Source organism: Rattus norvegicus, chromosome 9 (genome assembly GCF_021556685.1).
Source record: "Rattus norvegicus strain SHRSP/BbbUtx chromosome 9, alternate assembly SHRSP_T2T, whole genome shotgun sequence".
Taxonomy (NCBI): Eukaryota; Metazoa; Chordata; class Mammalia; order Rodentia; family Muridae; genus Rattus; species Rattus norvegicus.
This window is the reverse complement of record NC_141542.1, coordinates 183,119-201,919: the sequence shown is the minus strand read 5'-3', so window position 1 is coordinate 201,919 and position 18,801 is coordinate 183,119.

The following is an 18,801-nucleotide window of genomic DNA, read 5'->3' as shown; positions in this document are numbered from 1 at the left end:
AATTAGGTGAGCCGAATCTCAGTAACTTGGTGAATTCGAATAGTTCCCATTAGGCCGCAGTAGTAATAAGTGGACTGTTCGGGATATAGAAAAATTATCACGAATGGAATCATAATATCTAGGAGAATTCAGTGAGTTCCATAGGGACATGCTTTTATGAGTTTTCTTTTCAATATATAGCAACATTTTAAGAACGGAATCAAAGTATCACGGTGAATTCAGTAGGTCCCAAATAGGATTCACATGTAATAAGTTGTTATTCAAGATAGAGCATCGTTTTAACGAACTGAAACACTGTTTCTTTGTGAATTCAGTTAGTTCCCAGTAGCAGGCTCTTGTAATATGTGTACTTTTAAATATTTATCAAAATTAGGTGAGCCGATTCTCAGTAACTTGGTGAATTCGATTAGTTCCCATTAGGCCGCAGTAGTAATAAGTGGACTGTTCGGGATATAAAAAATTATCACGAATGGAATCAAAATATCTAGGAGAATTCAATGAGTTCCCAATGGGACATGCTTTTATGAGTTTGCTTTTCAATATATAGCAACATTTTAAGGAACGGAATCAAAGTATCATGGTGAATTCAGTAGGTCCCAAAAGGATTCGCATGAAATAAGCTTGTTGTTCAAGATAGAGCAACGTTTTCACGAACTGAAACTCTGTTTCTTTGTGAATTCAGTTCGTTCCCAGTAGCAGGTTTTTGTGATTTGTGTACTTTTAAAGATTTATCAAAATTTGGTGAGCCGAATCTCAGAAAATTGGTGAATTCGGTTAGTTCCCAATAGGCCGCAGTAGTAATAAGTGGAGTGTTCGGGATATAGAAAAATTTTCACGAATGGAATTAAAATTTCTAGGCGAATTCTGTGAGTTCCCAATGGGACATGATTGTATGAGTGAGCTTTTCAATATATAGCAACATTTTAGGTTCAGAATCTAAGTATCATGGTGAATTCAGTAGGTTACCAATAGGATTCGCATGTAATAAGCATGTTGTTCAAGATAGAGCAACGTTTAATGAACTGAAACACCGTTTCTTTGTGAATTCAGTGAGTTCCCAGTAGCAGGCTCTTGTAATATGTGTATTTTTAAAGATTTTTCAAAATTTGGTCAGCCGAATCTCAGTAAATTAGTGCATTCGGTTAGTTCCCAAAAGTCCGCAATCGTAGTAAGTGGAGTGTTCGGGATATCAAAAAATTTTCATGAATGGAATCAAAATTTCTAGGCGAATTCAGTGAGTTCCCAATGGGACATGATTGTAGGAGTGAGTTTTTCAATATATAGCAACATTTTAGGAACAGAATCTAAGTATCATGGTGAATTCAGTAGGTTCCCAATAGGATTCGCATGTAATAAGCATGTTGTTCAAGATAGAGCAACGTTTTAACGAACTGAAACACTGTTTCATTGTGAATTCAGTTAGTTCCTAGTAGCAGGCCCTTGTAATATGAGTACTTTTAAAGATTTATCAAAATTTGGTGAGCAGAATCTCAGTAACATGGTGAATTCTCTTAGTTCCAAATAGGCCGCAGTAGTAATAAATGGACTGTTCGGCGTACAGAAATATTTTTACGATGGAATCAAAATTTCTCGGCGAATTCGTTCAGTTCCAAATGGTACATGCTTGTATGAGTGTGCTTTTCAATATATAGCGACATTTTAAGGAACGGATTCTAAGTATCATGGTGAATTCAGTAGGTTCCCAATAGGATTCGCAAGTAATAAGCTTGTTATTCAAGATAGAGCAACGTTTTAACGAACTGAAACACTGTTTCATTGTTAATTCAGTTAGTTCCTAGTATCAGGCCCTTGTAATATGAGTACTTTTAAAGATTTATCAAAATTTGGTGACCCGAATCTCAGTAAATTGGTGAAATCGGTTTGTTCCAAATAGGCCGCAGAAGTTATAAGTGGACTGTTCGTGGTATAGAAAAATTTTAACGAATGGAATCAAAATTTCTAGGCGAATTCAGTGAGTTCCCAATGGGACATGCTTGTATGAGTGTGCTTTTCCGTATATAGCAACATTTTAAGGAACGGAATCTTAGTATCAAGGTGAATTCAGTAGGTTCCCAATAGGATTCGCATGTAATAAGCATGTTGTTCAAGATAGAGCAACATTTTAAAGAACTGAAACACTGTTTCTTTGTGAATTCAGTGAGTTCCCACTAGCAGGCTCTTGTAATATTTGTACTTTTAAAGATTTATCAAAATTTGGTGAGTAGAATCTCAGGAACATGGTGAATTTGGTTAGTTCCATATAGGCCACAGTAGTAATAATTGGACTGTTCGGGGTATAGAAAAATTTTTACGAGTGGAATCAAAATTTCTTGGCGAATTCAGTCAGTCCCAATGGGACATGCTAGTATGAGTGTACTTTCCAATATATAGCAACATTTTAAGGAACGGAATCTAAGTATCATGATGAATTCAATAGGTTCCCAATAGGATTCGCATGTAATAAGCTTGTTATTCAAGATAGAGCAACGTTTTAACGAACTGAAACCCTGTTTCTTGTTGAATTCAGTTAGTTCACAGTAGCAGGCTCTTTTAATATGTGTACTTTAAAGATTTATCAAAATTTGGTGTGCCGAATCTCAGTTACTTGGTGAATTCGGTTAGTTCCAAATAGGCCGCAGTAGTAATAATTGGACTCTTCGGGGTATAGAAAAATTTTTACGAATGGAATCAAAATTTCTGGGCGAATTCAGTCAGTTCACAATGGGACATGCCTGTATGAGTGTGCTTTTCAATATATAGAAACATTTTAAGGAACGGAATCTAAGTATCTTGGTGAATTCAGTAGGTCCCCAATATGATTCGCATGTAATAAGCTTGTTATTCAAGATAGAACATCGTTTTAACAAACTGAAATACTGTTTCCTTGTGAATTCAGTTAGTTCCCAGTAGCAGGGTCTTGTAATATGTGTACTTTTAAATATTTATCAAAATTTGGTGAGCCGATTCTCTGTAACTTGGTGAATTCGATTAGTTCCAAATAGGCCGCAGAAGTAATAAGTGGACTGTTCGGGATATAGCAAAATAATCACGAATGGAATCAAAATTTCAAGGAGAATTCAGTGAGTTCCCAATGGGACATGCTTGTATGAGTGTGCTTTTCAATAAATAGCAACATTTTAAGGAACGGAATCTTAGTATCATGGTGAATTCAGTAAGTCCCCAATAAGATTCAAATGTAATAATCTTGTTATTCAAGATAGAGCAACGTTTTAATGAACTGAAACATGGATTCTTTGAGAATTCATTTAGTTCCCAGTAGCAGGCTCATGTAATATGTGTACTTTTAAAAATGTATCAAAATTTGGTGAGCCGAATCTCAGTAACTTGTTGAATTCTGTTAGTTCCCAGTAGGAAACAGAAGTAATAAGTGGACTGTTCCGGATATAGAAAAATTTTCACGAATGGAGTCAAAATTTCTAGATGATTTCAGAGAGTTCCAAATGGAACATGCTTGTATGAGTGTGCATTTCAATATATAGCAACATTTTAAAGAACGGAATCTAAGTATCACGGTGAACTCAGTAGGTCCCAAATAGGATTCACATGTAATAAGCTTGTTATTCAAGATAGAGCATCGTTTTAACGAACTGAAACACTGTTTCTTTGTGAATTCTGTTTGTTCCCAGTAGCAGGCTCTTGTAATATGTGTACTTTTAAATATTTATCAAATTAGGTGAGCCGAATCTCAGTAACTTGGTGAATTCGAATAGTTCCCATTAGGCCGCAGTAGTAATAAGTGGACTGTTCGGGATATAGAAAAATTATCACGAATGGAATCATAATATCTAGGAGAATTCAGTGAGTTCCATAGGGACATGCTTTTATGAGTTTTCTTTTCAATATATAGCAACATTTTAAGAACGGAATCAAAGTATCACGGTGAATTCAGTAGGTCCCAAATAGGATTCACATGTAATAAGTTGTTATTCAAGATAGAGCATCGTTTTAACGAACTGAAACACTGTTTCTTTGTGAATTCAGTTAGTTCCCAGTAGCAGGCTCTTGTAATATGTGTACTTTTAAATATTTATCAAAATTAGGTGAGCCGATTCTCAGTAACTTGGTGAATTCGATTAGTTCCCATTAGGCCGCAGTAGTAATAAGTGGACTGTTCGGGATATAAAAAATTATCACGAATGGAATCAAAATATCTAGGAGAATTCAATGAGTTCCCAATGGGACATGCTTTTATGAGTTTGCTTTTCAATATATAGCAACATTTTAAGGAACGGAATCAAAGTATCATGGTGAATTCAGTAGGTCCCAAAAGGATTCGCATGAAATAAGCTTGTTGTTCAAGATAGAGCAACGTTTTCACGAACTGAAACTCTGTTTCTTTGTGAATTCAGTTCGTTCCCAGTAGCAGGTTTTTGTGATTTGTGTACTTTTAAAGATTTATCAAAATTTGGTGAGCCGAATCTCAGAAAATTGGTGAATTCGGTTAGTTCCCAATAGGCCGCAGTAGTAATAAGTGGAGTGTTCGGGATATAGAAAAATTTTCACGAATGGAATTAAAATTTCTAGGCGAATTCTGTGAGTTCCCAATGGGACATGATTGTATGAGTGAGCTTTTCAATATATAGCAACATTTTAGGTTCAGAATCTAAGTATCATGGTGAATTCAGTAGGTTACCAATAGGATTCGCATGTAATAAGCATGTTGTTCAAGATAGAGCAACGTTTAATGAACTGAAACACCGTTTCTTTGTGAATTCAGTGAGTTCCCAGTAGCAGGCTCTTGTAATATGTGTATTTTTAAAGATTTTTCAAAATTTCGTCAGCCGAATCTCAGTAAATTAGTGCATTCGGTTAGTTCCCAAAAGTCCGCAATCGTAGTAAGTGGAGTGTTCGGGATATCAAAAAATTTTCATGAATGGAATCAAAATTTCTAGGCGAATTCAGTGAGTTCCCAATGGGACATGATTGTAGGAGTGAGTTTTTCAATATATAGCAACATTTTAGGAACAGAATCTAAGTATCATGGTGAATTCAGTAGGTTCCCAATAGGATTCGCATGTAATAAGCATGTTGTTCAAGATAGAGCAACGTTTTAACGAACTGAAACACTGTTTCATTGTGAATTCAGTTAGTTCCTAGTAGCAGGCCCTTGTAATATGAGTACTTTTAAAGATTTATCAAAATTTGGTGAGCAGAATCTCAGTAACATGGTGAATTCTCTTAGTTCCAAATAGGCCGCAGTAGTAATAAATGGACTGTTCGGCGTACAGAAATATTTTTACGATGGAATCAAAATTTCTCGGCGAATTCGTTCAGTTCCAAATGGTACATGCTTGTATGAGTGTGCTTTTCAATATATAGCGACATTTTAAGGAACGGATTCTAAGTATCATGGTGAATTCAGTAGGTTCCCAATAGGATTCGCAAGTAATAAGCTTGTTATTCAAGATAGAGCAACGTTTTAACGAACTGAAACACTGTTTCATTGTTAATTCAGTTAGTTCCTAGTATCAGGCCCTTGTAATATGAGTACTTTTAAAGATTTATCAAAATTTGGTGACCCGAATCTCAGTAAATTGGTGAAATCGGTTTGTTCCAAATAGGCCGCAGAAGTTATAAGTGGACTGTTCGTGGTATAGAAAAATTTTAACGAATGGAATCAAAATTTCTAGGCGAATTCAGTGAGTTCCCAATGGGACATGCTTGTATGAGTGTGCTTTTCCGTATATAGCAACATTTTAAGGAACGGAATCTTAGTATCAAGGTGAATTCAGTAGGTTCCCAATAGGATTCGCATGTAATAAGCATGTTGTTCAAGATAGAGCAACATTTTAAAGAACTGAAACACTGTTTCTTTGTGAATTCAGTGAGTTCCCACTAGCAGGCTCTTGTAATATTTGTACTTTTAAAGATTTATCAAAATTTGGTGAGTAGAATCTCAGGAACATGGTGAATTTGGTTAGTTCCATATAGGCCACAGTAGTAATAATTGGACTGTTCGGGGTATAGAAAAATTTTTACGAGTGGAATCAAAATTTCTTGGCGAATTCAGTCAGTCCCAATGGGACATGCTAGTATGAGTGTACTTTCCAATATATAGCAACATTTTAAGGAACGGAATCTAAGTATCATGATGAATTCAATAGGTTCCCAATAGGATTCGCATGTAATAAGCTTGTTATTCAAGATAGAGCAACGTTTTAACGAACTGAAACCCTGTTTCTTGTTGAATTCAGTTAGTTCACAGTAGCAGGCTCTTTTAATATGTGTACTTTAAAGATTTATCAAAATTTGGTGTGCCGAATCTCAGTTACTTGGTGAATTCGGTTAGTTCCAAATAGGCCGCAGTAGTAATAATTGGACTCTTCGGGGTATAGAAAAATTTTTACGAATGGAATCAAAATTTCTGGGCGAATTCAGTCAGTTCACAATGGGACATGCCTGTATGAGTGTGCTTTTCAATATATAGAAACATTTTAAGGAACGGAATCTAAGTATCTTGGTGAATTCAGTAGGTCCCCAATATGATTCGCATGTAATAAGCTTGTTATTCAAGATAGAACATCGTTTTAACAAACTGAAATACTGTTTCCTTGTGAATTCAGTTAGTTCCCAGTAGCAGGGTCTTGTAATATGTGTACTTTTAAATATTTATCAAAATTTGGTGAGCCGATTCTCTGTAACTTGGTGAATTCGATTAGTTCCAAATAGGCCGCAGAAGTAATAAGTGGACTGTTCGGGATATAGCAAAATAATCACGAATGGAATCAAAATTTCAAGGAGAATTCAGTGAGTTCCCAATGGGACATGCTTGTATGAGTGTGCTTTTCAATAAATAGCAACATTTTAAGGAACGGAATCTTAGTATCATGGTGAATTCAGTAAGTCCCCAATAAGATTCAAATGTAATAATCTTGTTATTCAAGATAGAGCAACGTTTTAATGAACTGAAACATGGATTCTTTGAGAATTCATTTAGTTCCCAGTAGCAGGCTCATGTAATATGTGTACTTTTAAAAATGTATCAAAATTTGGTGAGCCGAATCTCAGTAACTTGTTGAATTCTGTTAGTTCCCAGTAGGAAACAGAAGTAATAAGTGGACTGTTCCGGATATAGAAAAATTTTCACGAATGGAGTCAAAATTTCTAGATGATTTCAGAGAGTTCCAAATGGAACATGCTTGTATGAGTGTGCATTTCAATATATAGCAACATTTTAAAGAACGGAATCTAAGTATCACGGTGAACTCAGTAGGTCCCAAATAGGATTCACATGTAATAAGCTTGTTATTCAAGATAGAGCATCGTTTTAACGAACTGAAACACTGTTTCTTTGTGAATTCTGTTTGTTCCCAGTAGCAGGCTCTTGTAATATGTGTACTTTTAAATATTTATCAAATTAGGTGAGCCGAATCTCAGTAACTTGGTGAATTCGAATAGTTCCCATTAGGCCGCAGTAGTAATAAGTGGACTGTTCGGGATATAGAAAAATTATCACGAATGGAATCATAATATCTAGGAGAATTCAGTGAGTTCCATAGGGACATGCTTTTATGAGTTTTCTTTTCAATATATAGCAACATTTTAAGAACGGAATCAAAGTATCACGGTGAATTCAGTAGGTCCCAAATAGGATTCACATGTAATAAGTTGTTATTCAAGATAGAGCATCGTTTTAACGAACTGAAACACTGTTTCTTTGTGAATTCAGTTAGTTCCCAGTAGCAGGCTCTTGTAATATGTGTACTTTTAAATATTTATCAAAATTAGGTGAGCCGATTCTCAGTAACTTGGTGAATTCGATTAGTTCCCATTAGGCCGCAGTAGTAATAAGTGGACTGTTCGGGATATAAAAAATTATCACGAATGGAATCAAAATATCTAGGAGAATTCAATGAGTTCCCAATGGGACATGCTTTTATGAGTTTGCTTTTCAATATATAGCAACATTTTAAGGAACGGAATCAAAGTATCATGGTGAATTCAGTAGGTCCCAAAAGGATTCGCATGAAATAAGCTTGTTGTTCAAGATAGAGCAACGTTTTCACGAACTGAAACTCTGTTTCTTTGTGAATTCAGTTCGTTCCCAGTAGCAGGTTTTTGTGATTTGTGTACTTTTAAAGATTTATCAAAATTTGGTGAGCCGAATCTCAGAAAATTGGTGAATTCGGTTAGTTCCCAATAGGCCGCAGTAGTAATAAGTGGAGTGTTCGGGATATAGAAAAATTTTCACGAATGGAATTAAAATTTCTAGGCAAATTCTGTGAGTTCCCAATGGGACATGATTGTATGAGTGAGCTTTTCAATATATAGCAACATTTTAGGTTCAGAATCTAAGTATCATGGTGAATTCAGTAGGTTACCAATAGGATTCGCATGTAATAAGCATGTTGTTCAAGATAGAGCAACGTTTAATGAACTGAAACACCGTTTCTTTGTGAATTCAGTGAGTTCCCAGTAGCAGGCTCTTGTAATATGTGTATTTTTAAAGATTTTTCAAAATTTGGTCAGCCGAATCTCAGTAAATTAGTGCATTCGGTTAGTTCCCAAAAGTCCGCAATCGTAGTAAGTGGAGTGTTCGGGATATCAAAAAATTTTCATGAATGGAATCAAAATTTCTAGGCGAATTCAGTGAGTTCCCAATGGGACATGATTGTAGGAGTGAGGTTTTCAATATATAGCAACATTTTAGGAACAGAATCTAAGTATCATGGTGAATTCAGTAGGTTCCCAATAGGATTCGCATGTAATAAGCATGTTGTTCAAGATAGAGCAACGTTTTAACGAACTGAAACACTGTTTCATTGTGAATTCAGTTAGTTCCTAGTAGCAGGCCCTTGTAATATGAGTACTTTTAAAGATTTATCAAAATTTGGTGAGCAGAATCTCAGTAACATGGTGAATTCTCTTAGTTCCAAATAGGCCGCAGTAGTAATAAATGGACTGTTCGGCGTACAGAAATATTTTTACGATGGAATCAAAATTTCTCGGCGAATTCGTTCAGTTCCAAATGGTACATGCTTGTATGAGTGTGCTTTTCAATATATAGCGACATTTTAAGGAACGGATTCTAAGTATCATGGTGAATTCAGTAGGTTCCCAATAGGATTCGCAAGTAATAAGCTTGTTATTCAAGATAGAGCAACGTTTTAACGAACTGAAACACTGTTTCATTGTTAATTCAGTTAGTTCCTAGTATCAGGCCCTTGTAATATGAGTACTTTTAAAGATTTATCAAAATTTGGTGACCCGAATCTCAGTAAATTGGTGAAATCGGTTTGTTCCAAATAGGCCGCAGAAGTTATAAGTGGACTGTTCGTGGTATAGAAAAATTTTAACGAATGGAATCAAAATTTCTAGGCGAATTCAGTGAGTTCCCAATGGGACATGCTTGTATGAGTGTGCTTTTCCGTATATAGCAACATTTTAAGGAACGGAATCTTAGTATCAAGGTGAATTCAGTAGGTTCCCAATAGGATTCGCATGTAATAAGCATGTTGTTCAAGATAGAGCAACATTTTAAAGAACTGAAACACTGTTTCTTTGTGAATTCAGTGAGTTCCCACTAGCAGGCTCTTGTAATATTTGTACTTTTAAAGATTTATCAAAATTTGGTGAGTAGAATCTCAGGAACATGGTGAATTTGGTTAGTTCCATATAGGCCACAGTAGTAATAATTGGACTGTTCGGGGTATAGAAAAATTTTTACGAGTGGAATCAAAATTTCTTGGCGAATTCAGTCAGTCCCAATGGGACATGCTAGTATGAGTGTACTTTCCAATATATAGCAACATTTTAAGGAACGGAATCTAAGTATCATGATGAATTCAATAGGTTCCCAATAGGATTCGCATGTAATAAGCTTGTTATTCAAGATAGAGCAACGTTTTAACGAACTGAAACCCTGTTTCTTGTTGAATTCAGTTAGTTCACAGTAGCAGGCTCTTTTAATATGTGTACTTTAAAGATTTATCAAAATTTGGTGTGCCGAATCTCAGTTACTTGGTGAATTCGGTTAGTTCCAAATAGGCCGCAGTAGTAATAATTGGACTCTTCGGGGTATAGAAAAATTTTTACGAATGGAATCAAAATTTCTGGGCGAATTCAGTCAGTTCACAATGGGACATGCCTGTATGAGTGTGCTTTTCAATATATAGAAACATTTTAAGGAACGGAATCTAAGTATCTTGGTGAATTCAGTAGGTCCCCAATATGATTCGCATGTAATAAGCTTGTTATTCAAGATAGAACATCGTTTTAACAAACTGAAATACTGTTTCCTTGTGAATTCAGTTAGTTCCCAGTAGCAGGGTCTTGTAATATGTGTACTTTTAAATATTTATCAAAATTTGGTGAGCCGATTCTCTGTAACTTGGTGAATTCGATTAGTTCCAAATAGGCCGCAGAAGTAATAAGTGGACTGTTCGGGATATAGCAAAATAATCACGAATGGAATCAAAATTTCAAGGAGAATTCAGTGAGTTCCCAATGGGACATGCTTGTATGAGTGTGCTTTTCAATAAATAGCAACATTTTAAGGAACGGAATCTTAGTATCATGGTGAATTCAGTAAGTCCCCAATAAGATTCAAATGTAATAATCTTGTTATTCAAGATAGAGCAACGTTTTAATGAACTGAAACATGGATTCTTTGAGAATTCATTTAGTTCCCAGTAGCAGGCTCATGTAATATGTGTACTTTTAAAAATGTATCAAAATTTGGTGAGCCGAATCTCAGTAACTTGTTGAATTCTGTTAGTTCCCAGTAGGAAACAGAAGTAATAAGTGGACTGTTCCGGATATAGAAAAATTTTCACGAATGGAGTCAAAATTTCTAGATGATTTCAGAGAGTTCCAAATGGAACATGCTTGTATGAGTGTGCATTTCAATATATAGCAACATTTTAAAGAACGGAATCTAAGTATCACGGTGAACTCAGTAGGTCCCAAATAGGATTCACATGTAATAAGCTTGTTATTCAAGATAGAGCATCGTTTTAACGAACTGAAACACTGTTTCTTTGTGAATTCTGTTTGTTCCCAGTAGCAGGCTCTTGTAATATGTGTACTTTTAAATATTTATCAAATTAGGTGAGCCGAATCTCAGTAACTTGGTGAATTCGAATAGTTCCCATTAGGCCGCAGTAGTAATAAGTGGACTGTTCGGGATATAGAAAAATTATCACGAATGGAATCATAATATCTAGGAGAATTCAGTGAGTTCCATAGGGACATGCTTTTATGAGTTTTCTTTTCAATATATAGCAACATTTTAAGAACGGAATCAAAGTATCACGGTGAATTCAGTAGGTCCCAAATAGGATTCACATGTAATAAGTTGTTATTCAAGATAGAGCATCGTTTTAACGAACTGAAACACTGTTTCTTTGTGAATTCAGTTAGTTCCCAGTAGCAGGCTCTTGTAATATGTGTACTTTTAAATATTTATCAAAATTAGGTGAGCCGATTCTCAGTAACTTGGTGAATTCGATTAGTTCCCATTAGGCCGCAGTAGTAATAAGTGGACTGTTCGGGATATAAAAAATTATCACGAATGGAATCAAAATATCTAGGAGAATTCAATGAGTTCCCAATGGGACATGCTTTTATGAGTTTGCTTTTCAATATATAGCAACATTTTAAGGAACGGAATCAAAGTATCATGGTGAATTCAGTAGGTCCCAAAAGGATTCGCATGAAATAAGCTTGTTGTTCAAGATAGAGCAACGTTTTCACGAACTGAAACTCTGTTTCTTTGTGAATTCAGTTCGTTCCCAGTAGCAGGTTTTTGTGATTTGTGTACTTTTAAAGATTTATCAAAATTTGGTGAGCCGAATCTCAGAAAATTGGTGAATTCGGTTAGTTCCCAATAGGCCGCAGTAGTAATAAGTGGAGTGTTCGGGATATAGAAAAATTTTCACGAATGGAATTAAAATTTCTAGGCGAATTCTGTGAGTTCCCAATGGGACATGATTGTATGAGTGAGCTTTTCAATATATAGCAACATTTTAGGTTCAGAATCTAAGTATCATGGTGAATTCAGTAGGTTACCAATAGGATTCGCATGTAATAAGCATGTTGTTCAAGATAGAGCAACGTTTAATGAACTGAAACACCGTTTCTTTGTGAATTCAGTGAGTTCCCAGTAGCAGGCTCTTGTAATATGTGTATTTTTAAAGATTTTTCAAAATTTGGTCAGCCGAATCTCAGTAAATTAGTGCATTCGGTTAGTTCCCAAAAGTCCGCAATCGTAGTAAGTGGAGTGTTCGGGATATCAAAAAATTTTCATGAATGGAATCAAAATTTCTAGGCGAATTCAGTGAGTTCCCAATGGGACATGATTGTAGGAGTGAGGTTTTCAATATATAGCAACATTTTAGGAACAGAATCTAAGTATCATGGTGAATTCAGTAGGTTCCCAATAGGATTCGCATGTAATAAGCATGTTGTTCAAGATAGAGCAACGTTTTAACGAACTGAAACACTGTTTCATTGTGAATTCAGTTAGTTCCTAGTAGCAGGCCCTTGTAATATGAGTACTTTTAAAGATTTATCAAAATTTGGTGAGCAGAATCTCAGTAACATGGTGAATTCTCTTAGTTCCAAATAGGCCGCAGTAGTAATAAATGGACTGTTCGGCGTACAGAAATATTTTTACGATGGAATCAAAATTTCTCGGCGAATTCGTTCAGTTCCAAATGGTACATGCTTGTATGAGTGTGCTTTTCAATATATAGCGACATTTTAAGGAACGGATTCTAAGTATCATGGTGAATTCAGTAGGTTCCCAATAGGATTCGCAAGTAATAAGCTTGTTATTCAAGATAGAGCAACGTTTTAACGAACTGAAACACTGTTTCATTGTTAATTCAGTTAGTTCCTAGTATCAGGCCCTTGTAATATGAGTACTTTTAAAGATTTATCAAAATTTGGTGACCCGAATCTCAGTAAATTGGTGAAATCGGTTTGTTCCAAATAGGCCGCAGAAGTTATAAGTGGACTGTTCGTGGTATAGAAAAATTTTAACGAATGGAATCAAAATTTCTAGGCGAATTCAGTGAGTTCCCAATGGGACATGCTTGTATGAGTGTGCTTTTCCGTATATAGCAACATTTTAAGGAACGGAATCTTAGTATCAAGGTGAATTCAGTAGGTTCCCAATAGGATTCGCATGTAATAAGCATGTTGTTCAAGATAGAGCAACATTTTAAAGAACTGAAACACTGTTTCTTTGTGAATTCAGTGAGTTCCCACTAGCAGGCTCTTGTAATATTTGTACTTTTAAAGATTTATCAAAATTTGGTGAGTAGAATCTCAGGAACATGGTGAATTTGGTTAGTTCCATATAGGCCACAGTAGTAATAATTGGACTGTTCGGGGTATAGAAAAATTTTTACGAGTGGAATCAAAATTTCTTGGCGAATTCAGTCAGTCCCAATGGGACATGCTAGTATGAGTGTACTTTCCAATATATAGCAACATTTTAAGGAACGGAATCTAAGTATCATGATGAATTCAATAGGTTCCCAATAGGATTCGCATGTAATAAGCTTGTTATTCAAGATAGAGCAACGTTTTAACGAACTGAAACCCTGTTTCTTGTTGAATTCAGTTAGTTCACAGTAGCAGGCTCTTTTAATATGTGTACTTTAAAGATTTATCAAAATTTGGTGTGCCGAATCTCAGTTACTTGGTGAATTCGGTTAGTTCCAAATAGGCCGCAGTAGTAATAATTGGACTCTTCGGGGTATAGAAAAATTTTTACGAATGGAATCAAAATTTCTGGGCGAATTCAGTCAGTTCACAATGGGACATGCCTGTATGAGTGTGCTTTTCAATATATAGAAACATTTTAAGGAACGGAATCTAAGTATCTTGGTGAATTCAGTAGGTCCCCAATATGATTCGCATGTAATAAGCTTGTTATTCAAGATAGAACATCGTTTTAACAAACTGAAATACTGTTTCCTTGTGAATTCAGTTAGTTCCCAGTAGCAGGGTCTTGTAATATGTGTACTTTTAAATATTTATCAAAATTTGGTGAGCCGATTCTCTGTAACTTGGTGAATTCGATTAGTTCCAAATAGGCCGCAGAAGTAATAAGTGGACTGTTCGGGATATAGCAAAATAATCACGAATGGAATCAAAATTTCAAGGAGAATTCAGTGAGTTCCCAATGGGACATGCTTGTATGAGTGTGCTTTTCAATAAATAGCAACATTTTAAGGAACGGAATCTTAGTATCATGGTGAATTCAGTAAGTCCCCAATAAGATTCAAATGTAATAATCTTGTTATTCAAGATAGAGCAACGTTTTAATGAACTGAAACATGGATTCTTTGAGAATTCATTTAGTTCCCAGTAGCAGGCTCATGTAATATGTGTACTTTTAAAAATGTATCAAAATTTGGTGAGCCGAATCTCAGTAACTTGTTGAATTCTGTTAGTTCCCAGTAGGAAACAGAAGTAATAAGTGGACTGTTCCGGATATAGAAAAATTTTCACGAATGGAGTCAAAATTTCTAGATGATTTCAGAGAGTTCCAAATGGAACATGCTTGTATGAGTGTGCATTTCAATATATAGCAACATTTTAAAGAACGGAATCTAAGTATCACGGTGAACTCAGTAGGTCCCAAATAGGATTCACATGTAATAAGCTTGTTATTCAAGATAGAGCATCGTTTTAACGAACTGAAACACTGTTTCTTTGTGAATTCTGTTTGTTCCCAGTAGCAGGCTCTTGTAATATGTGTACTTTTAAATATTTATCAAATTAGGTGAGCCGAATCTCAGTAACTTGGTGAATTCGAATAGTTCCCATTAGGCCGCAGTAGTAATAAGTGGACTGTTCGGGATATAGAAAAATTATCACGAATGGAATCATAATATCTAGGAGAATTCAGTGAGTTCCATAGGGACATGCTTTTATGAGTTTTCTTTTCAATATATAGCAACATTTTAAGAACGGAATCAAAGTATCACGGTGAATTCAGTAGGTCCCAAATAGGATTCACATGTAATAAGTTGTTATTCAAGATAGAGCATCGTTTTAACGAACTGAAACACTGTTTCTTTGTGAATTCAGTTAGTTCCCAGTAGCAGGCTCTTGTAATATGTGTACTTTTAAATATTTATCAAAATTAGGTGAGCCGATTCTCAGTAACTTGGTGAATTCGATTAGTTCCCATTAGGCCGCAGTAGTAATAAGTGGACTGTTCGGGATATAAAAAATTATCACGAATGGAATCAAAATATCTAGGAGAATTCAATGAGTTCCCAATGGGACATGCTTTTATGAGTTTGCTTTTCAATATATAGCAACATTTTAAGGAACGGAATCAAAGTATCATGGTGAATTCAGTAGGTCCCAAAAGGATTCGCATGAAATAAGCTTGTTGTTCAAGATAGAGCAACGTTTTCACGAACTGAAACTCTGTTTCTTTGTGAATTCAGTTCGTTCCCAGTAGCAGGTTTTTGTGATTTGTGTACTTTTAAAGATTTATCAAAATTTGGTGAGCCGAATCTCAGAAAATTGGTGAATTCGGTTAGTTCCCAATAGGCCGCAGTAGTAATAAGTGGAGTGTTCGGGATATAGAAAAATTTTCACGAATGGAATTAAAATTTCTAGGCGAATTCTGTGAGTTCCCAATGGGACATGATTGTATGAGTGAGCTTTTCAATATATAGCAACATTTTAGGTTCAGAATCTAAGTATCATGGTGAATTCAGTAGGTTACCAATAGGATTCGCATGTAATAAGCATGTTGTTCAAGATAGAGCAACGTTTAATGAACTGAAACACCGTTTCTTTGTGAATTCAGTGAGTTCCCAGTAGCAGGCTCTTGTAATATGTGTATTTTTAAAGATTTTTCAAAATTTGGTCAGCCGAATCTCAGTAAATTAGTGCATTCGGTTAGTTCCCAAAAGTCCGCAATCGTAGTAAGTGGAGTGTTCGGGATATCAAAAAATTTTCATGAATGGAATCAAAATTTCTAGGCGAATTCAGTGAGTTCCCAATGGGACATGATTGTAGGAGTGAGGTTTTCAATATATAGCAACATTTTAGGAACAGAATCTAAGTATCATGGTGAATTCAGTAGGTTCCCAATAGGATTCGCATGTAATAAGCATGTTGTTCAAGATAGAGCAACGTTTTAACGAACTGAAACACTGTTTCATTGTGAATTCAGTTAGTTCCTAGTAGCAGGCCCTTGTAATATGAGTACTTTTAAAGATTTATCAAAATTTGGTGAGCAGAATCTCAGTAACATGGTGAATTCTCTTAGTTCCAAATAGGCCGCAGTAGTAATAAATGGACTGTTCGGCGTACAGAAATATTTTTACGATGGAATCAAAATTTCTCGGCGAATTCGTTCAGTTCCAAATGGTACATGCTTGTATGAGTGTGCTTTTCAATATATAGCGACATTTTAAGGAACGGATTCTAAGTATCATGGTGAATTCAGTAGGTTCCCAATAGGATTCGCAAGTAATAAGCTTGTTATTCAAGATAGAGCAACGTTTTAACGAACTGAAACACTGTTTCATTGTTAATTCAGTTAGTTCCTAGTATCAGGCCCTTGTAATATGAGTACTTTTAAAGATTTATCAAAATTTGGTGACCCGAATCTCAGTAAATTGGTGAAATCGGTTTGTTCCAAATAGGCCGCAGAAGTTATAAGTGGACTGTTCGTGGTATAGAAAAATTTTAACGAATGGAATCAAAATTTCTAGGCGAATTCAGTGAGTTCCCAATGGGACATGCTTGTATGAGTGTGCTTTTCCGTATATAGCAACATTTTAAGGAACGGAATCTTAGTATCAAGGTGAATTCAGTAGGTTCCCAATAGGATTCGCATGTAATAAGCATGTTGTTCAAGATAGAGCAACATTTTAAAGAACTGAAACACTGTTTCTTTGTGAATTCAGTGAGTTCCCACTAGCAGGCTCTTGTAATATTTGTACTTTTAAAGATTTATCAAAATTTGGTGAGTAGAATCTCAGGAACATGGTGAATTTGGTTAGTTCCATATAGGCCACAGTAGTAATAATTGGACTGTTCGGGGTATAGAAAAATTTTTACGAGTGGAATCAAAATTTCTTGGCGAATTCAGTCAGTCCCAATGGGACATGCTAGTATGAGTGTACTTTCCAATATATAGCAACATTTTAAGGAACGGAATCTAAGTATCATGATGAATTCAATAGGTTCCCAATAGGATTCGCATGTAATAAGCTTGTTATTCAAGATAGAGCAACGTTTTAACGAACTGAAACCCTGTTTCTTGTTGAATTCAGTTAGTTCACAGTAGCAGGCTCTTTTAATATGTGTACTTTAAAGATTTATCAAAATTTGGTGTGCCGAATCTCAGTTACTTGGTGAATTCGGTTAGTTCCAAATAGGCCGCAGTAGTAATAATTGGACTCTTCGGGGTATAGAAAAATTTTTACGAATGGAATCAAAATTTCTGGGCGAATTCAGTCAGTTCACAATGGGACATGCCTGTATGAGTGTGCTTTTCAATATATAGAAACATTTTAAGGAACGGAATCTAAGTATCTTGGTGAATTCAGTAGGTCCCCAATATGATTCGCATGTAATAAGCTTGTTATTCAAGATAGAACATCGTTTTAACAAACTGAAATACTGTTTCCTTGTGAATTCAGTTAGTTCCCAGTAGCAGGGTCTTGTAATATGTGTACTTTTAAATATTTATCAAAATTTGGTGAGCCGATTCTCTGTAACTTGGTGAATTCGATTAGTTCCAAATAGGCCGCAGAAGTAATAAGTGGACTGTTCGGGATATAGCAAAATAATCACGAATGGAATCAAAATTTCAAGGAGAATTCAGTGAGTTCCCAATGGGACATGCTTGTATGAGTGTGCTTTTCAATAAATAGCAACATTTTAAGGAACGGAATCTTAGTATCATGGTGAATTCAGTAAGTCCCCAATAAGATTCAAATGTAATAATCTTGTTATTCAAGATAGAGCAACGTTTTAATGAACTGAAACATGGATTCTTTGAGAATTCATTTAGTTCCCAGTAGCAGGCTCATGTAATATGTGTACTTTTAAAAATGTATCAAAATTTGGTGAGCCGAATCTCAGTAACTTGTTGAATTCTGTTAGTTCCCAGTAGGAAACAGAAGTAATAAGTGGACTGTTCCGGATATAGAAAAATTTTCACGAATGGAGTCAAAATTTCTAGATGATTTCAGAGAGTTCCAAATGGAACATGCTTGTATGAGTGTGCATTTCAATATATAGCAACATTTTAAAGAACGGAATCTAAGTATCACGGTGAACTCAGTAGGTCCCAAATAGGATTCACATGTAATAAGCTTGTTATTCAAGATAGAGCATCGTTTTAACGAACTGAAACACTGTTTCTTTGTGAATTCTGTTTGTTCCCAGTAGCAGGCTCTTGTAATATGTGTACTTTTAAATATTTATCAAATTAGGTGAGCCGAATCTCAGTAACTTGGTGAATTCGAATAGTTCCCATTAGGCCGCAGTAGTAATAAGTGGACTGTTCGGGATATAGAAAAATTATCACGAATGGAATCATAATATCTAGGAGAATTCAGTGAGTTCCATAGGGACATGCTTTTATGAGTTTTCTTTTCAATATATAGCAACATTTTAAGAACGGAATCAAAGTATCACGGTGAATTCAGTAGGTCCCAAATAGGATTCACATGTAATAAGTTGTTATTCAAGATAGAGCATCGTTTTAACGAACTGAAACACTGTTTCTTTGTGAATTCAGTTAGTTCCCAGTAGCAGGCTCTTGTAATATGTGTACTTTTAAATATT